Genomic DNA, 26,995 nt, shown 5'->3' with positions numbered 1-26,995 from the left:
GGAGGTGATGGATGAGTGTTCACCTTTCCACCACATTCTCACAAGCTCTTGTAATACAACACCACAGCACAGGAATTTTTGTATAGAACACAAACATACATACATATAATAATATCTGTCAACTCCTGCATAAAATCTTACCAAAGAAATTTGCAGACATATTCAGCATGGTAGTTTCTCCATACTACTGCATGCAGTTTAAAAAGTCTGCAACAGCACCTTTGAAACTCGAGACTTTTTTCCTCCTAAGTGCAGACACTTCACTTTAAAAAATGCTGATATTTTATTGTCATGACTACCTTTATCCTGTTCCGAGTTCCCTCTGTCCCACTACTCTCTAGGCAGCAGAATAGTATAGAAAGATCTGAATGCAGCTGCAACTGGACTGCTGCAGGATAAGAGATTTCTACTATCCTGTATCTCATTCAATAATAAAACTGTGCAGCATATCATGACTGCTATTTTAGGTATTAGGCCAAAGAATATAGAAGTTTTCAAATGGAGAAATTTTTCTTTCCTTCCTGCTCCAAAACAGCAGCTCCCAGCTTTCTCTCTCTTTTTCACCAATGACTATAGTTGTGAATTGAAGAAATGATATCTTAAAAGGGGACATTCCTTAATTGACTTCTTTTCACCCTGGACTGTGACAGCTAGAGGTTGTGATGTGAATCATAATTTACAGTGTTCTGGAATCTCTTAATTTATATCTTAAAATTATTCTCAGGTGATGTCTTGGAAATAAATATATTTATCTGCTGTGATGGTGCTCTTCCTTTTCCAGATCTTTATTAAAGCATGTCACAAAATTTAGTTGTTTAAAAACTTACCTGGAGAGATGATGAAGACACCCTGAGTCATATTCTTCTGGTGTTGCTGGGTCTGCCTGCACTGTACTTATCTTCACCACATTGCAGGTTAGGATCTTTGCAAGGCATCCAGATTGGACAATGCAGTCTGAGAAGCTCTTGAACAGATGGTATTCTTCTGCAATGTTGCTTAGAAATTTCTAAGAAAGCAATTTTTATGTTGTTGTTTTTGTTTTTGGGGTTTTCTCTATTTTTTTTCCCCTTATAATTTGCCTCATTCCTGTCACCTCTCTGCAGAGCTGTCTCTAACAGGGGAAATGAAGACAGTCCATTTCTCCTTTAGGCAGCTGCTGGAAGCTGTGAACCATTCAAAGAAACAACCCAGGTCATCACTGAGGGTATGATGAGTTATTGTCAACACCTCATGAGCTATCAGGTCCTTTTTTGCCCTGGTGTCAGTAATGAAGCTCATTCTATAGCTGACTCATTTGAAATATCCCTGGGTAAGGCTGTTTCTGGGCTCATGTTTTGAAGATGGCACACAGTGTTCAACAACAGAAAAAATTAGTCCTCATGCTTTTTTCATTAGGTAGCAACAATTTAAAAGCACAAAACTAAAGCAGCGCAAAACTGATAAAAGTATTTATACAAACAATAGTGATCTGATCTTGCAAATACCTTACACATCTGTAGTCATCTCAACTTTCTGAAAACTGGGGTCAAAAGGAAAAATCTAAGCAATTCACCAACACACCCACATTCACATTGCAGAAATACATCTTCTGAAAACATTGAAAACTAGACACTTGCAGTTCTTGCAGAATCCATATAGTATACCTGTGTAATGTCTATCACATTCAATTCTTTTAGGTACCCTGATGTGAGGGGAAAAGTGCTTCTAATGGCCTTTCCATTGCTGCAGAAGCTCCTTTTCTTGAGTGAATCCTCTCCTAGCAGATGCTTTACTTTGATAATTTTATCCAAGTCTTTCTTCCCCTGTGTTTTTATTTTCCTTCAAAGTTGTAGAAGGTGAAGTTATCCTCTGTTGTACCCAAAGTCCACTGCTGAAGTGAAACATCCAGCAACAGCTGGTGCAACAGGAGACATCACAGACTGATTGTTTCAGGTTCCAAAACTAAAGCTTAAGGGACATTTAGGGTTGGCAATTCAGCATGTGACTTCTCCCCAGGACCGTCTCCCTGGGAATGACAGCCACTGTGGGGCCCTTAGGGTACAGGTCAGCTTTTCAGAAGCAGCATTTTGCCCCCAGAAATGGGGACTATTGGCAACAAAAAATCCAAGATTGTATCAACTGTCTTTTCTAGATCAGGAAGCGCCACATTATTCTTATCCCAATGATGTTTTTCTTGTCTTTCCTCCCAAGGAAACTGAGGCAGACTGTGCATCATCCCTGCCACCTTCCAAGGATGAGGCCACTTTGTCCTTAGTACTAAATGCAAAAGACAATATTGAAGGCTTCTGTATTTACAAGACTTGATGACAGAATCACCCAATCTCTCCACACTGCTTTAGTGAAACTCAGATCTAGACTGCTCCACTATCTCAGGATTTCTCTTCAGCATACCTCTGGCTAGAATGTCAAGACAGCCCTGAACAATGAGCCCAGAATGAATTGAATTCATAGTATTAGGCAGTATTTAAACAGATTCTTGATTATCACAAGAATAAAAGCATACACTTCTTGATTTCCTGGAAAAGCAGACCTACACTGTGATAAAGACCTCTGTTTAAAAAGACAGGTTTTGCAGTCTTTTCACTCTAGGAGCTAAAAGGACAGGGAATCCCTTGCAGCCTATCTGTTTGACAAGTGTATATTTTTTCAGATGTGAAAAGTGAAAGTGTATCTGTTTTACAGAGACTATGACACATTTTTTTTCTTTTATATGTCTTTTTTCCAGTCCCTTTTAAATGAGTGGGGTTTGGGGTGTTTTTGGGTTTTTTTGGTTGGTTTGTTTGTTTCCTTTTTTTTGGTTTGTTGTTGTTGTTTTGTTGCTTTTTTTTTTTCTGAGTCTCATATTGTCTGTCCCACTTTTTGCATCTAGTAAAAGAGTGGGGAAGGGTGCACTTAGTAAAACCAGTGATACAGAAGGATATACCTTCTCCATGTTTCTCCACTGCTATGCAGAAGATATCCACTTACCAGTCCCAGTAGTTCCTGTTGTATTCAAAGTGAAGACTGCATTGGACAAAGGATCTGGAGGATGAGCTGGCTTTCCCTCAATAAATCACATCATATCAGTTGAGGGTTTTAAGCCTTCTGTAACCTGTTACTCCTCCCATGAGCTGGTCTGCACTGGAGCCAGCCTAGTTGGGAATGGGCTGTTAAACATTGGAACAGAGTGCCCAGGGAGGTGGTGGAGTCACCAACACTGGAGATGTTCAAGAAAAGACTGGATGTGTTGCTTGGTGATATTGTCTAGCTGACAAGGAGGAGGTCAGTCAAAGGTTGGACTCAATGATCTCAGAGGCCTTTTCGAAAGTAAATGATTCTGTAATTTTGGGATTCTATGCATTTTCCCTGGCTCTTGGAGCTCCAAGGCAGTGCAGGGAAAATGAGAGAAAAACACATTGACTCTTGCATATGTGAAGCTCCAGACGGTGAACATCCTCTGTGCCTGGGATCTGGAAATGCAGTCTGTTTAAAAAAAGTGTTGGAAAATCACTAAAGCTTTTCAGTGGCCTCATATTGCTCATGTTTCTATTTCAATAATGGCAATATGCTGTTGTATCATGGGTAGCTGCTGTGACTGGGCATTCCCAGGGGTCAGGCTGGCAGCCCCTGCCAGGTCAACCTTGGGCAATGCGCAACATGAGCTGGGCATGCAGATGGGGCACTTTTAGGTGTCCACACTGCACACAATGTGCAGCTTAGCAGGGCTCTTGCATCGTCTGTGCTGTCAGCACTGCACTTTTCCCAAGCACTATATCCTCTCAGTACAGGATTATAAAAAAGAAATTAAACCAGAGCCCATTAAGCATGTTTACTCTCTGCAGCAAATATTTTTACCACGTAGTTTTGTGCACAGGAAGTGCTGTAAACTTCAGCATTGCTGCTGGCTCCTTTGTAATCACTCTGCTGATTATGAATTGCTGCCTTTTGGCAGTTGCTGCTCACACGGTTATGATTCCTGCTGGTGGGAGGGTAATAGAGGGGAAAAAATGGAAAAAAAAAATGTGCAGGCCAAGGAGACCTCAGGACAATTAATGTCCTTCAGCAAAGTGGAGTAGGGTGCAAGATAAACTAGCCAAATCCAAGGCTTGTGGCAATTCTATTTCTATCTTCTCCCTCCTGCAAAGGCTTTATCTAAAAAGATACATGTGAAGAAACTAGACCTACCAGTTGGGACTTGATCACAGTATATCAGAAGAAGATATGTAGCCTGAGAGCTGGATTACAGACATCACAGCAAACGTCTGTTCAAAAAAAGAAGTGCAAAACATTAAGCTGTAAGATAAACCAAAAATCATCCCTTTCCTCTGTATGCAAAACAGTGATCTGAGGAAAAAAACAAGAAGAAATCCCCATGGTTATATGATAGCTGATGTGTTTTATTTATTTTTGTGAGATAATCTAAAGCTTTATACAGTAAATGTGAGTATTATAGGCTTTGGTGTGCTATTATTTTCACTATGAACTAATATTTTTCAGAAGTCTATAACCTGGTTGTTAGAACTGGTGTGGAGGCTTTGGAGGTTGCTGTAACTTAGCTCAGCCTGAGGCACTGACCCTCTCTGGTCTCCATGACACTGGGCGCTCACTGGTCTGGCACTGGTGTGGTGAGGAGCAGGATGCTGTGGAACTAATGGGAATCTGTCAGTTGGAGAGGGAGAATGGACCTCATTGATTTATTTTGGATGAGCTCATTATGTGGGGGAGAGGAGGGCATGTACATATGGAAAACTTTATCCAATGAATTTCACACCCATCATGGAGTTGAGTAAGGCAGTTCATTGTGAAACTGCTGACAGCAGATGGCTAACTGAAGGCATTGCTCAGTAATATTTTATATTTCTCCATTCTTTTTCTATTTGGGTCTGCCTCAGGCTGGACATCTAGGAAAATCCAAGCCCTTTGGTTTAGAATTTCTTGGTACTCTTCAGGTTGTTGTTCTTGGCTTTCCCCCTTTTTTCCTTCTTGGTTGAACAAAATTCTCTTCAGACTAATCACATGATACACTCTTGGTTTAGTTGCTCTGTCTTTTCTTCAAGGTAGAAAATCTGCCATTTCCCAACCTATATTTGTATCCTCTTCATCTATCTTGTGTTTCCTTTTCATCTCACCCAGTTCTTTTTCTTTCCTCCTTGTTTAGCCCAGTGGCAGAAAAGTACTATTAATGATTTCTGTGAAACTAGAATTTCAGCTTGCATGAGAGTGCTGCCAGACTATCATATTTGCTCACAAAAAATGTGTCTCTCTAGATTGTAATGGGGCATCTGATGAAATTAGATTCAAACTCCAGGACTTCACATGTGCCCTTGCACAGTCCCTTAGTTTTTTCCCTAAGAAGATGGAGATTTTAGTGCCTTGGCTTCCATAAACTTCTTTATGCCTACTCCTTGATCTGTTGTGCCAACTAAAACTGTTGTGGGGGGTGGGTGCTTCAAGCTTTTATCTGTGCAGAGAGTCCCAGAGCAGCCAACGTGCCATGGAGTGAGCACCAGTAGCCAACAAGTCAGCGTGGATGATCAGAGTGGGTCTTGTTAGAAATAAGCTTGTCATGATGGGATCCAAACTTTGCTTCTTTTAGTGTAGGAAATCTATTATATCTTACCCTCATCCTTGTCTCAGCATTTTTGTGAACGGTCAGGTTAAAAAGCAAATTTTGCTCACAAAATTGCTTTTAATTGCCTATTCACATTCTCCAGTCTCAGTCCTTCAGGAGAATATGTCTGAGCAGATGGCTTTGACTATAGCATGGGCTATGTACCACATAAGAGTACTCTGGCAAATATAGTTAGGTATCTGTCTGATATGGATGACAAGAGACAGTGAAATATGTGAGAGTGTGAAGCTGAAGTGTAGTTACTTCTGAATGCTGTTTTAGCTCTGGTTCCATTTTTGTTTCCACAGTTGTTACTTTCTGTAGGAGCATTATAGCAAGCTGAAATTGACTTTTCATTTTACCGTGCTAGACAGATGAGTGACCTTCAGAGCAGAAGGGTGTGAGAGGTCTAGGGGACAGTCTGACAGAGCATAGGAGTCAGAATTTGGGGAGTAGGGAGGATGCAAAGATAAAATGCAGTGTCAAGTGATTTTCATGGCTGGAAAATCAATTCACCTCAATGGTACCTGGTAGATTAGTTAAGCCAGGGTTATTATCTCTGGTTTCTCCTGAAGAGGAAACAGAATTGGGGTGCTGACATGATGCTATGAATAATTGTTGTCATCTTGGCATCAGCATGAGGAAGTTAGGCCTTCAGGCCCCTGTTTGTTTAGTCTCTCCATCAAGCTGGAGTATCACACAATAGGTAAAGAGGTAATACTCTGGGATAGTCAGAGTGCTTGAGCAATCATTGGGGAATCATGAACAAAAATCTTTTCCACTGTAATCTTGTTTAATTCCTCAGAGTCCTCTTTATGTTTTCTTGGTGTATGAGGCAGTGGTGTTCTTTGGGAAAAGACTCATATGGAGAAATAGATTTATACTACATCTGGAGGACACTGAGGCTTGTCAGTCTGATCTCTAGAAACAAGACCCATAGCATGAAGAGTTGGCCAGGTCTTCTGTGAGCTGTTGCTAGAAGTTATGTGGCTGCCCATTTCTCAGCTCTGGAGAAAACTGGGAAGCTTAAAATGATATCATTTGCCTAAAAGCTTCATTTAAACCCTTGTGGACCTCTACAACCACATCCTTAAATTTGTTTTAGTATTCCTGGGAGGCTACTGAAAAGAGAAAATGAAGACTTGGCAAAGCGAAATACGCATAGTCGTGTGAGAAAAAGAGTTTTTTGACATTCATTTGTCGTTATTTGTCATTACATAGTTTGTTCAACATGTTTGGGAGCCGGAATAATGACACAAGGCTGATGTTACCTGGCACAGACCCTGAAAAACAGTGAATGGCTAAAGCAATGTGTGAAGTGTCTCTGCAGCTGGAAATGTTTTCTGTAGATGATGAATGACCAATACATCTTCAAGGACTGGGACGGACTCATGAAGTTGAGAAAGGAGATGACATTCATCAGCTTCCACTGTCTGGATGTTAAAACATTTAGTTTTGGAAGCAATTATATTTTTTCTTTCTCCTGTTATCCCTTGCAATAGGGAAAGAACTCCCTTTACTTGTCAGTGTCTTCTCTTTGCTCTTCTTCATGTCCATCCTCAAAAGACCTTTTTGTGATGTTTGCAGAATACCCTCAAGACTTTGGAGACATAAAACTCTGGCTTACTAAGATGGCCAGCATTGTCCCTCCCCTCACTTTTTAGTTCCCTTCTCTTTGCATTATCTGTCATCCCTCAGTTTATGCTGAGACTGGCAAGTCTTAAGGACAGGGCTTCAGGTCCATGAGCAGGGCTCATAAAATAGCAATTATAGTAATTGAGAACTAATTCTCCTGAGGTAATCAAGTCATCTCTAGACACCTTTATTTAAAAGCAAAGATATATTCTCTTTCCATCAATGTTTCCCTTGCAAACTCCATGATCTTGTTTCCAACATGAAAGCAATTCTCAGACTGTGTATGTTTGTGTGTATACTTTATAACAGAAATATTTTCTCAGGGAACTATAATGTTTCAGTTGCCACCGCAAACATGTCAGAGGAGTATGTGAAACTGAGCTGACACAGTGCAGAACCTTTATTGGCAATTACTCCTGAGACACACGCAGTGGACATTTAATTACTAACAAAGCCAGTTATATTGTGGACTTGGAGGTTGTAGATTTCCCCGTGATTCCTTAGACAAATAATTTAACCTTTTTTCTAATTAGGGCAGTGATGCTTCCCCAAAGGAAGGGCATGTGGCTGCCCTCACAGAAGCCCTGCCTTGCTTCCTGATCCCCATAGGCCTAGGTGAGAACCAGGGTGGGAAAGGGGACAGGAGGAGCAGACTGGAGCAGGCTGGGCAGTGTGAGCACACACTGCTCCCTGTGCCAGGACCTCCACTGCCCTGGTGTGGCCATGCTCATCCTGTAGCAGAGCCACTAAGTGCCACAGGATCGAGAGTATTACAGAGCAGGGGTAAAGACATCATCCCTGTGCAGGCTGAGCTCCCCTTCTGCTGATCCCACAGGTTGCTGAGGACAGACAAGTCTCCAGTCCTTCCCCAGCACAGTAGCATCCTTGGAAAGCTGCTTCTTCTGAAGAGGCTCTTGATCTAGATTTTGCCATGCAAAGATAATTCCCTCCTCCAGGTAAGTATAGGACCCTCTACATTTATAGAACAACTCCTATATTTGAGGAATGAGTCCTGCCACTATTGTGGCAGGAGGAGATTTAAGCTGTGAAGGCATAATGAATTTCAATGTGTGCTCTGTGCAGTGTCAACCTGTTTTATTTCAAGAAGCTGAAGTCACTAGCCTGTTGTTTCATGTTTCTGTCTAATTGAAATGTTAAAAAACTGGTCTTTCTGCTGTGTATTTAGTCTGGACATTCCAGCCTTTGAACTCTCACCAGCATGGTGAGTAATTTTATCCATACACATTCACTCTGTTGTTACAGCAAAATCTCTACATCTGATTTTTTGGTTTTTTTATTTTTAAATCAAAGGACCAGCATGACGTATACATGAAACACTAAAAATATACTTTTGGAGGAAAAAAAGGGGTAGAAATTAAGAAATAAGGAAAGAAAGAAGGGAAGTAAAAGACAAGAAAGAAAAAAAAGAAATCTCAGTCCATTACACCAGCTCTTGGGGAAGGAGGGAGGAAGCTTTCATTAGACTTACCATCATTTTCAGTTTTAATCACCTCTCTTCTTTTCAAATTAAAAAAGAAATTTTGATCAAGGGTCTAGAAGACCCAGAAGTGCCTTCTGGGGTTATCTGAACCAGTCACCTGTTTGGAAGAGACAGCCTTTCACCATCAGAAGGATATGCATTTTCAATAATTAACTATTTTTAGCGTGGCATAAGTGAAAAATTAATAAGCCCCAGCAGCAAATAAGCATTGCAGTGTGGGTAGAGAGGAAAATACAGGCCACAGCTCAACCTCCCACTTTGAAAGTTCAGCTCCTTTTCTTCTCCCTGCCTCCCCTGCCGCAGTCCCCATAGGGTGACTTCCCTCTCTAATAGACCCACATTTACAGTGAGACGTTGCCATTTCCCAGCTAGTCCAACATTAACATTCATCATCTCATTTCAGCACCTCCGGTGAGTAATTGCAGCCCTGAGAAATGGTCTCTCCCTCGGCTTTTTTTCTACCCAGACAAGGGCTCCCCACAAACTCTGGGCACTCCCCTGGGGAGTTTGCTATTCCTGCGCTGCTCCCTGACATTCGTTTGCTGCAGCCAGCAGTGAGTGAGAGGCTGAGCAAGGGGACAAACAGAATTGTCCCAAGCAAAGGGACATTTTGCAGCTGACGCAGCAGAGGACGAAGGACAAAGCCTTTACAAAGTGTCATCTTCCTGGTCATGGAGCCAAGAGCTCCAAAAGCAGCCCTGGTGCCCATCTAGGCAACAATGCAGTCTGTTCCCAGCTTCCCAGTCCTGCAGTAAGGACACAAGGCTGGTTCAAGGGGTCACTCATGACCACATCACTGTCAAGGTGACAGGCAGGCAATGTGGGGAGACAGGGTGGCACCTGGGCCATTTAGTTTCACATTATGCCTGCTTCTGATGTTACCATCTTCAAGGTCACATTACTACATTCTGCAACATGTCCAGCATGGATTGTTCTCTTTGAATTTTAGCCTAATTTTCAATCAAACTTAAACTGGTGAGATTTCTGGGCAAATGGTGGAGAAAGGTCTGCAGTACAACTGCAATGTTTAGCACACAAAATTGCTCTAATGAGCCTTCAGTGAGGATTCACTCCAAGTGAAAGGGACTGAAGACTGTGAGATCTGCGGTATGCCATCGTGTGAAGTGGGGTGAAGCCAGAGCAAAATGATCTGCACCATACTTTAGGCAGCTGCACCTCCTTTTGCAGTAGGTTGTACGGCCTGCCTTGAGCATGGTGTGCAGAGGTGTCTCAAATATTGGACAGGTTTTAAATAAATGACTGATCCATTTGCCATTCTTTCAAATTAAATTGAAAATTCAAAAATTGGAAACTTAAATTGAATTAAGAAAACTTTGGTCTAATTTCTGTGTAGCATCATCAGTTTAAAAGGTCCAGTGACGATTTAGACACCAGTAATGTCGCTGTTGAGCAGCTAGCAGAGTAATGAAGGCACCAGTTCTCAGTGGCAAGAAGGAATGACCTTTATTGTTTTGATTTCATCATATATATAGAGTTTTCAAAAGTCACCCAGATTGGTCAGTCAGAAGCCTTCCCCCAGGCCTGATTGGCCAGGCCTGCACTGTCCAAGTTCTGGGACACTGTTCCAATAACATCCAAACTTTATCTTTATTTATAAAACACAAGAAAAATTCTCATGGGAAAAACCTCTGCTAGCCACACAGTAACTAGGGAAGAACCGATGGAGTGGAGCACAAGCATCTGAAACTGAAGCACAGAGTTAAAGCATTGTGTGAATAATGAAATGAAATTTTCAAGCAGGACTCTTGTGGACTAGAAAAACTGTAATGCAAACTGTGGGCTCCTCTATACAAAAAAAAAGAGAACATATGCAGAAATCCACAGAAGGCATTATTTATGTTACCACTTTAATTAGAGACAAAGGAAATATTATAGCCACAGTTGATGGATTATACAATAACAAAGGCTCAAATATCTCTAATAAATTTGTTTTTAAAGCAAGCAATTTAATGACCACATCCTCATTAATAGATGGAAATGGCTGAAAGATTTTGATTTGATGGGGCAACTGTCCCAGTCTTGACTGGGAAGGTTTTTACATGTAAAGTTGGGACAAAATATTAAGGCAGGTGGAATTACCTGCCTGACAGATGTCAACCACATAGAGTCTCAGGAGTATCAATGAAGGAATACTAGAGATGATGAGTCTACACCACTTCCATTTTCCTTTCAAATTTTGGGGTTGCCCAAACTTTTCTTTCCCCTGTAGACAATGCAGTACATTTTGTTTTGCAAAGCTAAATTAATTACTTGTTTAACTGTGGTTTTACTGAGGAATTTAGCTAGATTTCTGGAATGGCTTCAGGATAATGCCAGGTTTTTAAACATTTAGAAAATGTCAGTCCCTTTTTTGTGTTCGAAGTAACTTACTGTAGAAGGCAAAATAGCAATTGTTATTTATAGGTTCGGATACTTGGTCACAAGTGGGAAAACACACTTAGAAAGCATTATATGAGTGAGAAAACCAAGACTTTACATTGAAGCTGTGGATGCTTGAGATTCATACTTTCAATTAAAAATGATAAAGTTAAGTACAGAGCATGTCAAGTTATCACTAGTGAAACCCTAAGTGAAGTACGAATTATTTGTAAAACATTATGTAGATATGCCTGGCAATAGATAAGTACATCTTTGTGCTATTTTTGCTGAGTGGAAACAGTAAACAGTTCTATTTTTCTGAAGAAGTAGGAGATGCCATTGGCTATGTCCTGTTTGAAAATGCATTTATGGTCAGACCCTGGAGAATTTGAAACCCCTGATGTGAGGTGCTGACAGTAGAGATCAATGCTTCTTACCGGCTGAGCTGACCTTTTTGGTACCAAGAAATGAAATCCTTATGGGACAAAAACTTTAGTACCTGGCTGCTAATAGTTGGGTTCAATTACCCAAGAAGTGAGCTGAAAAAAAGAAACAGCAGTTGGAATATTTTTGAAACTATGCTGGACAGGTAGAAGACAGATCACATACCTATTGATAATATAATATTCTTTGTATGAATTTTGAATGTAGATATAAACCTGCAATGTTGATTTCACTTCAGTATATGTAACCCAGAGTGCAGATTTGTAATTAATAATAAATATGGGCAAACAAACCTTGCATAGCTTGTTCCTTCACCATTATGAGGTACAAAATCAAAACACAAGCCAAATATCACATTCCTTGAGAGGAAGGGGATCATGCACAGGAAAAATCCCATCAAAGGCCGCCCCCTGAGCTCACCCCACACTAAAAACAACATCCCACAGAAAGCTGCCTTCCCAACAGCAGGTCCCTTCCCTCCAAGCCGTTTGGTTCTCTGTGGCACAGCTAGATGTAGAGCAGCAACACGCAGAGCTCACATCAGCTCAGCAAACATTCCCCCTTGTGCCGGGAAATTGGATACACCATTGTCATTGCCAGAAGAGAGCTACGACACTGACACATGAAAGTGCCTCTGACAGCCTGGGGAAATTGCTTCACTTTTTCTTGCAAAAGAAGATTTGCAATCCAGGCTAACAAATTATTCTTTTATCTAGTTGTTTGCGTTATGGGACCCCAATCCAGGATCAGGGCTCCTCCGTGGTACACACTGTGAAGACATGCAAGGAAGAGAGCAGTTGGCACCCCAGAGAGCTCACAATCTGCATAACAGGCAGGAGCTACCGGGTGGAAGGCAGCTGGGCTGAGAGAGCACAATAACGATAAAATGGGTATGCATAGCATCCTACTCATTAAAAGATGGTGGCAATTTGAAGGCATCGTGGTGGAGGTAGCTGGAAGGAAGAATTTAAATGAGGTTAAGAAGCCAGCTATCCAACAGGGATATTTTGCAGTCATGGTTTGGGCTGGAGGCATTCAGGAGGTGCTTGAGGGAGAGGGAAAGGCAGGCACTGAGGCAGTGGTGAGGAGGCTGATGCCAGGTGAGAACAGTCTGCTGAACACAGGCTCTGTTAGCACATCTCAAGCCACTGTAAAATTTCATTTGTCATAGTGATGGGCTAGTCTAGGCCATGCTTTAGGTTTTGAGGGGAATTTCAAGTGTTTCTAAAATCTTTACTGAAAGATAAGCAATGATTTAGGCACTAATTCTCCTGGCATAGACAAACATATCTTTGGATGATTCTTCCTGATTTATGGAGTAAATTAGCATCATCAAGTAAATACAGTGTTGTTTTTGATCTGTTGCATGTTCCAAGATCCTCAAGCTCCTGACAGATAGCCACTTCTCGAGGACAGGCAGTGGGGAAGGAATTTGGGATACATGGGCAAACACACACAACTGCTCTGCAGATCAAAGGTTACAGACTATGGCAAAACAAGGTCTCAGGACTGACCCTGAGTGTAGAGTGGGATAGATGAGAGCTCTGTCTCAAATCTTCAACTTCTGACTAGATTTCTGTACATCTGGAGACTCTCTTAATGGTGCTATTGATCCTGCATTTGTCAAACTAAGAAGAGTTATTTTTTTTCCTGCTGGCTTTACTGGGTGCTGTTCATGGACTGACATTTATAGACCAATTTCTGATACTGAATTGTGAGGGCAGGTATTGCAACACAGAACTAAAACAGCAGGCCTGTAATTTCATAAAAGGACTTCAGGAATGTGCAGTCACTGTAATCTCAGAAGGAATGACTTGCAGTATGAAACCATATACTAAAATATGAGTGGAGTGGTTAATGGGTATTTGTAACTCGGACCACAGCTTGTGAACAGTCAGTAGGGGTTTAAATCTGCTCTGCATTTTGCTCTGGCTATGCACCTGAAATAGCTGCAATGCAGTTAACACAGAAATTGAATTTGTAAGAAAGCAAAATTTAACTCTAGAGATGCACCTGTATGGTCAGAAGAGTGCCGGATGAAGTTCTTAAAACCTCTCTGCAACTTTGAAACCTTAACACCTATTCCAGAAGTGGCTTAGACGCTTAACTGGGAGATATTTTCCAAAGCATCTAAGTAGATTAAAGACTTAACCTCCTTCAGAAGTCAGTAGCAGCCCACTATGCAGCTAGATAGCTAGATAATACTGCTTAGGCACCTTTTTTTTTTTTTTTTTTTTTTTTTTTTTTATTTGCACTGAAAGTCAGCAGAATTTGTCTTTCTAGAGACCAGTACTACTTTCCAGAACAGGTTTGGGTTTTGTAGTAAATGAGTGTATTTTAAAGGATAACTCAGACCTGAAGATTTGCCTGTCCAAGGGGAGATCATGACAGATGTATCTTTGTATTTTTACTGCCCTTTAAGCGACCAGGGAGCTGTACCTTGGCATGTCCTTGCCTGTTACAAGATGGCCTTTGTGGGCAGCCTTAACTTGTGGCATGGTATTATGGACACTCAGAGCAGGACCTGGAACTTCCTGAGGCATCACATTGTTCCCCAGGCCAGGTGTCAAGGCAGAGCAGACCTTACAGTTTGGGTGTCTGGGCTTTGCCTGCCACCTGCAACAGGAACTTTCTGCTAACTCTGGTTGTACAGCAGAGCAATGCAGCTGTATTGTGAGGGAATGGGAGATGGGGGCAAACCCCTGCTTTGTTAGGTTTTCCTTTCAGCCATGCTGGTGGGTGAGTCCAGGTTGCAGAGAACCTGCTGGTGTTATGATCAATGTGCAGCATTGCTCCTTCCATTTCTGGCATTAAAGATGTATGCAGGCACTACTCCAGTGATGAAGAGGTGCTTAGTGTAGCAACTGGGGAAGGAGCAGAGTTAAGTACAAAGGAGACACACCAGTCACCTCTCATCTTCCTAAAATACTTTTTATCCTGTGCCAGAAAGCCAGTGGGTGAAGGGTGTGTGAGCATTTGTGTTGACTGTGGGTGGGGGAATGGGACTGGAGGTTTGTTTACTACAGTTTTACTTCATTAATATTTTAGTCTCAGGTGCAGAACTTGGAGAGTCTCACTGAAATTGCAAACAGCACTGATTGTGGTGTTTGTGACAGTGCCATGGGGCATTTGCATTATTTATCCCAGGCTGCACTACCCATACAGCTTTCAGGGAATATTTTCAGACAGAATCGCTAATTAGCACATATGTGGAATCTTCTCAAAGCAGTTGGGAACTCTCCTCATTACTTTTTAATTTTTTCTATTTGCTGAACGTATGTCATAGATGAAAATTCAGAATGATGGTTTGAAGGAATTTTGCATATTAAATACTCCAAATGAAAAGAGCAGGGTCTTCTATCTGGACATTGTGAGTGTCTCTGGTTTGGCAGGTCCATTCAGCATCACTTTTGGGCTGTCACTTGGCTGCCCAAAGTCAGTGAGGACAGCAAAGGCCATTGCTCATTGTCCAGAAGTCTTACAGGTCATTACTTGATGGCACTTAATAATCATCCACCTTCACCTTGGATGTTGCTGCTGATTAGTTCTCTGTGAACAGATGATAGAACATGCTGGCTATCTCCCATCTTCAGATAAAAGATAGTTTATTCATGTGCATATTCAATTTTAATTTTAATAAAATTATATTTTTGTATGTAAGGAAAACTGCATGTTATTACAGCACTAAAACTGTTTTTTAAAATGCTTTTCAAAATGATAAAAATAGATTAAAAATGTGTTAAAATCCTTCTATCACTGCTACATCGTCAGATATCTTCTGACTAATTTTACTAAATTTTGCTCTTTATTTTCTTATCACACATGTTGTGTGTTCATTAAATCATTTATCAGAATTTACAGGAGTGGTAGTGAGAGCATACTGTTTCTTGTACACTTGTGCATTGCAAAAGACTGATGTAAGAAACAGCTTTTCTAAGTTATGGCTCAATTTAGCAGCAACATTAATGTTTAACTGTAATTTATCATAGATTTAAATACAACATGAAAAAGCTTCAATCTGATAGCCTAGGCACCCTTTTCTAGAAATTAATACTGTAGCACTAAAATTATGAAAACCCAAAACATTATCACACCTAGCACATACAGTCAGCTGAAACACAGTGCAGAGCAGAAAAGCCTGTGCCTTTTGTTCTTGCCCACAGCAAACAAAAGACAAATCCTCATCCCCTGCCACAATTGCTCCATCCTCCCAAATGCCTGCTCAGGTTTTCCAGCTTATGAGTGAGGTCAATAGAGGAGAAATCGCAGGAAAATCAGTGTCAAAAATGAAGGCTTAGGGCTGGTTAAAAAATGGAGATGCTTTTGCTGAGGAAAATTCTTCAGCAATTTCAAACCTCAGAAAGATCACAGTGTCCTGTGCCGTGTTTATAACTCAGTTCCTTCATCTATTTTGAGGTCTTGACTTTCTGAGCAGGGCACTGGTGCACCATAGCTTCTCTTTGTCTTGAGCCATGGCAGAACTGCCTGGGGAGGGCTCTGGCTGCTGTGCATCATGGAAAGCCTGATCTTGTTAGGGAAGTCAGGCCGTGCAGGTCAATAAGGTCATGAAGTGTGTCTGACCAGGAATCAGGTATCACAGCAACATTTCTGTATGAAAACTGCTTTGATTCTGATTTATATTGTGCTTAAGATTAAAAAAAAAGACAACAAAAAACCTTGGAGATTGAAATATACAGTGTTTCGATGAAAACTTCAACTAACCAGGGGCAAAAATCTTCCAGATATGCCTTTAACAAAAATATTGATTTCTGTGAAAAAATCAATTTTCTGCCCAAAAAGCAGCTTTACTGGAGAATTTTGGCAATTCTACAAGGGATCACTAATGGTGAGAATTGCTGGTGGCTCTCTGTCTCTTCAACTCTGACAGATCTGGCTTATGCATCTCTTCCTGTGTCAACTGAAACAGGTTGGCATAAGGCTGTGTCAGAGCCATTCCTCTCACAGTAAGAGCCTTGCAGAACAAAAGAGCTGCTGCTCTCTGTGCTGTTGTGATCTTTAATATGTCCTCAAGACATGGCCTCAGCTGGTGGGCAGGTAGTCAGTCACACACACAGTGTTAGTCGAGAAGTCAAAACATGGGAAAGAAGAGAACAATAATATTTTAGTTAAATTTTTTGAATTTCAAATTTATATTCTTACCCCCCTTGAAATACAGTTCAGCCAATTCAGGTGAAATCAATCAGGAAAAGAAAGTAAGGGTCAAAGATCATTTAGTACATCAGCAAAAATACTTGTCATTGGCACCTGTGAATGACTCAGTGATGGTTATGTTCAGCCCTGCTAAACGCAGGCTGCAATATCCCCAGAGTGGTTTTTTGGAAGGATGGAGATATTGTGACTAAAGGTGAAAGCCTGTTTTATTTTTTCACCCTTGTCATCCACTCTCTGTGCTGCCAACCTCCACTTCAGTTGCCACAGTGCATAAATTACAGTTTAGATCACACAACCATCCATCATCAAATCACCCCATGAAAGTGCTACTAAAGTATGTTGCCAGTTCTCCCGGTTGACACTCTTTTTGTGATTGACACATATCTAATTTACACCATCACTTGTGTCATTGCTGAATTTGGCCCTGAAACTTCCTCGGGAGCTGTGCACATTAAGCCAATCTGAAAGTTTCATGTAAATCAGCTCCCTTTTGTTGTTCTTTGAGCTTTCTGTTTCTCTTATTTACAGTTCCCCCTAATTATGAGGGCAGTTCCCTGGCTTCTTTCTAGCTCATGCACTCTTTACCTAGGCAAGGTAAAAAGTGGGTTAAATACCTAAAATTTTGGCTAATTATTATTATTATTATTATAAATACTTATTTACTATCACTGCAGTACCTGGAAGGTGACCAGTGCATAAAATGAATGTACCTTGATGACATACCTTGGTAGCAAGCCAGTGTCCACAAGGCACAAGCATATGAACAATTTCTACATATATATGTATATTTGCTACATGATCCATGAAGAGTCTACATGAATATATATATATATATATAACTATATAAAATCACCAGATTGCTCTTTTGGCTTACAGTTGATGAGTCTGAATGAATAATCATGAGAGCTTTCAATGGGCACATGGCTCTGTCTTTTCCACATGCAAGTGCACCTAAGCCATGTTAAAACCTGACTCTGAATTGTCTACATTTGCAATTTTTTTGTTACCAGTGTGCTGCTGAGATGCAATACAAAATAACAATTTTGAGAACAGATTTTGATCTCTACATATATAAAAGCAAAACCTGTCATGAATGAAAGGGTCGAACAAAATGAAAATGGATTAATATTGATTTTTCCTAAATGGTGTGAGTCAGGTGTGTTGTGTTTGAAATTATATACATTATATCTGCTTTTCTCTTTCAGACACAGAGATGCTGTAAACTAACTGCTAGGTAAAGTCTGCTAAGTGTGAATAATTTGATTGCCATTGTTTGTGCAGCATCTGTTCTGTAGCATGTTTAATTATTTTTGTGTGTTAAATTCATGTAGGTTACTTGAGAATTGCTTAACTAAGTCTTAAAATTGCAGCTATTGCAGAATTCATTATCTTGATTATCATTAGAGATGGGCAGAGGAGATTTCTCTTCATACTTTATTCTGAAAGCTTAAAGTGTGATTCAGAATTACACTTCCAAACTTATATGCACCTTCTGTTCCCTTGCCAAGGCCCTCTTTGTAGCTGGCTTCAGCTTAAAAGAATTCAGACCTTTCTCTGAGTCCAGGTAAAGATCTCTGAGTTCACCTGAGCAGGCATCAGCCTGGCAGAACTGTGGTTAATTTTCTCTGCTAGTGTCAGACTATCTCAGATGTGTCCAGTGAGCCAAACTGTACAGAAAAATCCTGAAAAAGTCCACATTTAGATTCAGAGTGATAAGGTGGGCTGTCACCTGGCTATAATGCATATTAACTTGATGCCAGATGTAGAGCTACATTTTAGGATGATATTTAAAAGGCAGAAAATACCAGGCAAGATTCCTCTGCCTAAAGAAAAAAACAAAACAACATCTAATATTTTCACTTAAGAGCAGTAAACTGCTCTTAAATTAGTAGGGCTACTAATTTACCTAGCTTTGTACTCAGAGTGCTGATCCACCCTTTGCTAAGCTGCAGTGGAGTCTGACTTTTATTAGCCTGTGGCTTTAGGCAAGCGAACTGTACTAGCCAGTGCTATCCTTTGTATGTAATACAGGGACTTAATTTGAATGGGGTTCCCTTATGTTATTTCAGGTTTTTGATGACTATGAAGCTGCTCTTGGGAGCTCTTTTCAGGCTTTTAACCACTGTATGAGCTAGAAATACTCTTTTAGTTAGAATCAGAGCTTTTAACATTAAAAAAATCACCTGATTCCAGCAAGTGGGAGCTCTTGGTACAGCATAAAAGTGCCGAGCTCGCAGTAAGAACCAGCAGTGCTGCTAACAGTCCTTATCTCTGGCCTTTGATGCCGTGAGCATGGGAGAGAGCTGGCAGTGCATCTCAGCAATTTATGCAAGCAGCTCACGCCTTCATAGCACTTACTTGTCCTTAATGGGATTGTGTTATAAGATAATGGATATCTTATTTCCTAAGGAGATATTTAAAACAGTATCTGCATTTAGAAAACCCTTCAAAACTGGAAATGAAGGAAAATGCGTGCAATACAAATACTCCTTATCCTGCAAATGCATTATCATGTGCAGATTTTAGGATATGGACTTAAGTGAAAAGCTTAGCTGAGTTTTTAAGAGAGAAATTTCTCAACTCTACTTGGGATTTGAATTGTTATTCTACTGTCAAAATCAATGAACAGGATGGGTAGAACTCCTCTCAGTTCTTGTAAAATGCACCAAGTAATTGCTAAGTGATTCTCAGTCATCTTGAAATACAATTACATCAGAAAGTCAGGTTCAAAAAATAGTATGAGATTTCCAATAGACTGGTTGACTCACTTTAATTAAGAGTTCTTTAATTATAGACATTCATTAATATCATAAAGTTCTTCTAGTTGGCATCAATTGGTATCAGGCATGTAACTAAAGTCTCATTTCCCTGAGGGTGTACATGGCTAGTTTAATTTGCCTGAGGGCTTTTGACTGTAAAATCTCAACCAGCATTAAGCAAGTAAAGCTAAGGTACATTGCTGAAATCCCAAATCAGGACAGATGTTTCTTCACAATGATGTGCAAGCCCCGATATTCCCATGGAAACAGTTCTGAATTGAATATTTTCATGTAGTGGTTTCAACTACATAACCAAAGTTATATAATGTCTGCATGTTCACACGCACATGTGGCTGTGGGTGTCTGCTAACAGGTTTAGGCAGTTATTCTCATTGTAAGGTTGCCTATGTTTTTATGTGCATGTGTGTCTAGTCACATACATATGTAAATACCTATTTAATACTGTAAGTATGTGACGAAGTATTGATATTTCTCTTCTGTTCTTCCATCTATTTTATTCCTTGAGAGAGTAGAAAAGACAAACCCCTATTTCAGTGACAAATTCTCAAAACAATGTTGAGGTCTTTGAAGGCAGCCCTTGGATTTTTCCAGGTGTGAAAACCAAAACCAGAAGCAGAGAACTGTGCTGGTGGAAAGATGGTGCATTTGTGTTCAGCACCATGTCCACATAATATGGCTGGTAAGCACCTCACTGCTGGGAAAGACCTCTGCTCTGCTATACTCCAGTTACCTTCATTTTTTCACAGTCCTTCTGTTTTACAGGTGAAAGTAATTTCCATTTCCCATGTACATATGATCTTTCATTTTCCATGCCAAAAATATTCCAGTAATTTATGTCAGCATTTCTAATCTGTACAGGATGATTTTTTAATATTTCTCCCTCCTCAATGATGTTTTCTTCTCAGTCATAATCTACTGTCCAAGTTTCATTTGGGGAGAGTGAAACCTTGCAGTGAAAACAAGAGAAGACAGTAATTGGACCTTAGTAGGTGGCAATCCAGGGTAACCAAGGCTTTTTGGGAATGGAGAAGGGAGTTGCTCATGAAATGCTTTTAACAGTCAAAACTAAAGAAAGATACATCTTGTGAGAATGTTTCTCTAAATGTGACTGTAAGAATTGTTTCTTTTTATTGATGTCCTTACAGCTAGGTGTCAGTAATCTAAGAAAAATCCCTTCTATTCTTGAAATCAGAACCTACCTGTTGCATTCCTCTTAAACCAAAAGCAATACCAAATCAAAGGGCCTTTGAAGAATCATATGTCCTGCATGAGGTAAAGTCAGCTGGCATCAGATTCCAAAATGTGGGGGAGCCACTATCCACATTCCATCTGGTTCTAGTGCTGCAGGATATTGGGCTCTGGAAGGTCACTCGACTGATCCATCTGTACCTGCAAGTTATAATAGGTGATCCATGGAGACAATCTTTAGTCGAAAATGTGTTGACACTGATAAGGTTAGGGGAGGAAGACACTGGAATTGAATTCAATAGACATTTTTTTCCCCATAGGGCTGGAAATAATGAAAATTTAGTATTTAATTGTTTTGAGATTGTTGAACAAGTCACTCCAAATCCTGCCACCTCTCCAGACTTAGATGTGACTTTGATACCCCAGCCAGAGCAATGTTATCACATGGGTGTAGGACTGTGCTCAAAACATGTCACTTGATTATATATCATACAAGGCAGCCATTCATGATTTTCACAGAATAAAGAAGAGTGTCAAGGCTTTGCAGTGGAAGTGACCTTACCTTGGTTGCATTTTACTGTTTTGCCCTCAGCACAAAAGTATTTGCTATATGCACTTTGCCAGTACTGGAGAAAAAAGGACTAAAGTTAATATATGGTTCGAAACAAGCCTATGACAATAGTGAAAATAAAAGTCTTTTTATATAGTCATTATGCACAAAATAGGTGTTTTTCTGTAGAAATGGGCACATAGAATAGCAGGAACTGCTAGCACCTACTCCTGTTTGCAGATTTCATTGGACATGCTTGCACAATTTAGGAAACTACTTTAAGTGGGCAGTCAGGAAGGAAGTTCGAGTTTGTCATAAGCTCTAGGTACAAGCAAGTAAATTAGTCTGCCTTGGGGCCTTAGATATTTCTCTATTTTGCCTCTCCACTTGGCACTCAGCTTAGACATTTCTGTGCATACCTGGAAGACTGAGCACAGGCATTTGAGACATTCTCTGGAAGTTTTAAGCATCTCTGTCTTTATTAAAGTACATGATTTTGAATTTATTTCACTTTAACCAAGAGCCCTACATTGTTTTATTCTGTAGTTTGTTTATTAATTATCCTCAGCAGTATTTATTTACCTGTCTGAAATTTTCCATTATTCTCCAGTTTACTTACTAAAATATTGAACCACATCATCACACTCACCATCTTTGGGATGTCACTGCAGGCCCTCTAGGTTGGATAGAAAAGCCCGTTAACAGTGTTTTTCTGAATGCTGTCATATAGTCAGTTTTTAATCGGTTTCATATTTGAAATATTGATTTGTATGATGCTAATTTTTAATCAGGATACTCTTGGGGTACTAAGGTGAAGTGATTTAGTCTAAATATATTAAGTCATTGCAGGCACCTTTACCAATGTATATAGTAATTTCATAAAAAATACGATTAAATGAATTTGACAAGATGTATTTTCCATGAAACCATATTGATTGACGTAATTATTTATTATCATCATTTAAATCTGTATTGATTGAACCCCTCCTTTGCTGATCCATTAGTTTGCCTGAGTTTTGATGTCACTCTAACCAGATAATTTCACTATTGCTCTCAGATGAGGTTTCCAGGAGTCCTCAACAATCTTTCCAGTATTGCAGACAAAAAAATGACAGCAAATACCTTGATTTTCTTGGCCAGAAAATTTAAAACACATACTACTATGTTATCTGGATGTGCAGATTTAAGAATTCTTTTTTTTTAAATGGTCTTTCACATATTTCCAGCTATTTCTTTCAGCACTGTAAATTTTTTGACATTATACATTGCCTTTGATTTTCCACCTAAAATGAGGTCTTTTTCACCCAAAAGCCAGGTGAACTCAGTCAGAAGTTAGGAAAAAGATCCCTACCTGGCCATCAGTGAGATATCTGAAGTGTAACAAGAAGTTCCAGGCAGCCAACAGTCTTCCATCTCATATCTCCAAATGAATGTCTTCCATTCTGCTAAACACATGAACATTTCATTTTGGTTTCCAAATTTTTCAAGGATCTTTTCTTGTTCTTTCCTTTCAAAAGACAAACATTATCCCCTGGAAACAATGGGACATGACGAAGCACGTATTACGGGGCTGTTAATGCACTTTGCACTTTGGCCATGTGCCTCACAGTGCCCCAGAGACTTGCATTAATGGCCCAGAAATACGACACACCCTATCGTGTCTTATTGCTTAATTGGACTCCAGACAAATCCAGTTAAACCACATATGCTGTCTTTTATGACTACTACTGCACAGCCTTTATTTCCTCCGTTCTTGGGTGCTTTTGGAGGTCTTTGTGTTGTTTCAAAGGTATCTCTTGAAATCACAGATTGTAGGGGCAGAGGTTTTGCTCCACCCCTGGCCCTTTTCCATTCATATAACAAATGGGGATATGCTCTGACAGGCAAAACACAAACCCTGAGATGCACACCTGGGAAAGCTGTAGCAGAAAAGTGACAGGAGGCATCACAGTTCTGTCTGGTCTGTTGGGCACAAAACTCATCTTGAACAATGTGTCAGCTGTGAATATTATGTGGCTGGTATTCATGTGGCATCCACGGTACCCTCATATCTGAAAAAGCCCCACTAGATCATCAGCAGTGTTTGAGAGGTTTCTCCCATAGAGTTCTCTTTTAGCCAGGAGGACTGCATGCTATAGCTCGATCACTAAGGAAATATCTTTATAGGTCTTTCCAATGCATCCTCTATGTTGCAGAGCAGTATCCATGTGAGGGATGTTTTCAGCCATTGGGATAATTGCAAATAATAAACCTCAGTGAACTTGTGACACCCCTCACCATTTCACATCACATTTCCTGAACTTGGGAAACTGAGGCCAAAAAGACACTGGCCAAAAAGACAAGAGAGAAACACGAGGCACAGATTGATACCAAACAGCTTCCACCGAGTTTTTGGCTAACTGGTCCTGGTCTAGGGAGAGTATGAAACAGAAGGATGTGACATTTTTGGATGTGTGTAGGACCTATAATGCACAGTAAAGTTAATGTTTGCTTGATCAGAGTAAATTTCTGGTGTACTCAGTTACATTTTGGATGAGACTGAAGTTGGTGACTGCGAAGTTTCACAGCACCTTCATGGGATCCTAGACTATGAATCATCTTTGAATATTGTGGGACCTCAGGTAATTTCCATCATTATTGCTCCTGCTTGGTGTTAGATTAAACTGTGTATTAATTTCAGTTTTGAGATATCATGAGTGTCACATGCTCTATATACCATGGATGACAAAGTGCTAATGCACACTGTTCAAGCATTTAAAGTAGAAACCTTGAAATTAGTGAATTAATCAAAACTCTTAAAGCCTTAATTTAGGAATAAAATTCTCAAGTGATTACAATTTGTATAAATTGCTTTTCGACCATGGACACAGTTTGAGTGCTTATGCTAATAAAAGGGAATCATCATGATCTTTAGAAAAGAATATCACAACCAAATTTGCTTTAGTAAATTATCAACTATCTACAAGAAACCAGGGAAAATGCAGAAGGTTTAACACTAGTCTAAATTAGTCCTCATAACAACAAATGCAAGCCAAAAGCAACAATGCAACCTGTCTTTGCTCAGTATGACTCAGCATCTAATATATCAATCAATATAAAGAATCAACTGGATCCACTTCTCACTAATAGCTTGTCATTCCTGCTGTCTTTGTGAAGTGGCACCACTGCAACCACCTTAGGAGTGTAACAAGGCCTAAAAGAATCTTACCAGATGGTGAACCATGGTGTCTGTTAATAGCAGCTACTATTTGTTTTGGTAATAAGTCCCTTATTGTATGGACGTAAAAAGGACTGCCTGTTGTCATTCATGCTTGAAATGTGGATTTTTATCCGTCCCAGACACAATGAGCTTTTGGGCAGTGTCGTTTACACAGAATGAACATTCATATTTTCTGTTATATCAAAGACCATCCCTTTGTGTGTTTCTAAAGCACAGCAATTACTTTGGTGCTTTATTTTTGAAAGAAATAATGTATAGTAACATGTGTAGAGAATATTTCTATAACGTATAGAAATAATGTATAGAGATGATGGGAAACAATAACTTAAAAATAAAACAAAAATAAAAAGATTTTAGAAAATCAAATACATGTTAACACAGAATTTAGAAATGATTGCCTACCTTAAATTACAATCCAGGATAGTCTTAAAAGCAAGAGGCATTTGTACACTTTCAGTCATCCAGTTGGATTTGTATTCATAATTCCTCTCTCTCAAATTGGTGCATCAGCATGGTGGGTCAGTGTGCGGCTGTTCCCCAGCTGATGCTGTTTGGGTGCAACAAGGGCTGGCTCAGAGCAGCAAACTTTGCTCTTCCACCAAGATTTGTATGCTGGTTGATGGAAAAGGGAAGGGCAGGCTTTCCTTTTCTAGTCTAGACCTTTATCTGTGAAACATTTTAGGCACTTTACCACATTAAGGTCTTCAGACCAAAGGTCCTGTTAGACGTTGAGGGGTGTCTGCACAGACAGCACCTCATGGTGGCCTTACTTGAGCCTTTAGTCTGACCACCTCTCCAAAAGGTGCAGAGAGCCTGGGTCTTGGTGTATGCCTGTGCCTTCACAGGGACCTTATGGAAATAAAGTGCAGTGTGTTCCTCTCACAGACTTAGGCACAAGCTCCTTCTATTGCTTATAAAGAGAGCATTTTGTTGAAGGATTAAATTTCAACCCTTCCTAAGAGAAGGTATTTTAAAGTGTGCCAGACCAGGTTGGATGGGGCTTTGAGCAACCCAGTCTGCTGGAGGGTGTCCCTGCTCATGGCAGGGGGGTCACAATCCACATGACCTCTAAGGTCTACCTACCAAGCCAAACCATCCTATGATTCCGTGATTCTGAGTGTGGCACATAAGATAGAGCCACTTGGTATGTATTTTTCTTCATTTCTCGAGATTTGTTCTATCATATGTGCTGGCTGGTCCCTGTGCCCTGAGCTCGGCTATCCCCCTTCATCCACTGCCACGCCAGGCTGTCTGACAGTCTCATTTCATGCTTTATTGGGAGGCAGCATGCTGTGGTGCTCAGAGCACAGGCTGGGGAGCAGAGCACGTGGGATCTCTTCCCAGTGCTTCTCATAGCCACAGGCTCATCCCTAAATTATACCAAGCTTCACAGCTACAGCAGAAGGACAGCGATATTTATTTACACAACTCCTAAGCATGTGCAGTAGGCCTGGCAAGACCGTGCAAATTAATTCCTGCTAATGAAAGTTTGGGTTTTTTAATATTTCCCTTATGCTGTGACTGTGCCCTTTCTGTCATCACTTCTTATGCACATGAATTTGCCATTATGCCAGCAGCAGCTCTGGATCATCACTGCTGCTGGCCGCTTATTTGCACTGTGGTAATGACCAGAGGAATTAAGGCTCCACTGTGTCATAGTCTCAGAGTGGGAATTATCTCTACAATATGTAATCACTGCCCAAATGGAAAGATGTTTTAGAGACGAATTTGCAACATAAGGCCTCTATTCTGCAAAGTGCACCAAACTAGTTTGATGGATTGAGAACAGCCTCACTGACTTAAGAATATGAAAGCTAAGCAAATAAGTATTTCTTTTCAGAATCTGGTTGCAGAGGGCAAGAACATGGTTTGAAAGATAGAGAGCAAGAAATCAGATGCATTAAGATTTTCTGCTACAAATTTCATTAATTTGAACTGTGGTCCAGTGAGACAGTCTTTCTGTAGAGAGTCATATTGATGTATGTGTTACGATTTTGAGGGCTGCATTCAAGAGCCAGAATCTCCTGCTTTGCCCACCATGAGGTACATGCAGCTTGGGACACACAGCCCTACAAGATAGCATGGCTAAAACAAAGGTGATGTACTTTACTGTGGTGGCAAATCTCATTGCTTAATAACTCTTGTTCACTTAAGAAGCACCAGATGGATTAGCAGTAAGGTAAAAGGTTTAACTAGCCAGGCAGAAACCATGGAGAACCACAGTCCACGGTACAGAGGTTACCTGATCAAACTGGGTGGACAACCAGTTGGAAAGTTAATCACTAAGTATGGTAGGAAAACTGTTGATGATGTTTTTTCATGAGAAAATGTTTCTTTTTTACTGAATCAAGAGTGTTTTGCAGATTCAGAAGAAACACAGACTGAATTCTGGCATTTCCATGCATCCTAGGAGCACATCCTTGCAATCCTGGCTAGTCCCCAGGATCTTTCTTTATTTCCCTCCTCAAAAACCCAAAACATTTGACAGCTCACATTTTCATTCTGATGTGACCAAAATCACATTCTGAAACTTGAA

This window comes from Lichenostomus cassidix, chromosome 2, assembly GCF_008360975.1.
Source record: "Lichenostomus cassidix isolate B80296 chromosome 2, HeHo_3.0, whole genome shotgun sequence".
Taxonomy (NCBI): domain Eukaryota; kingdom Metazoa; phylum Chordata; class Aves; order Passeriformes; family Meliphagidae; genus Lichenostomus; species Lichenostomus cassidix.
Note: the sequence above shows the minus strand (reverse complement) of the source record.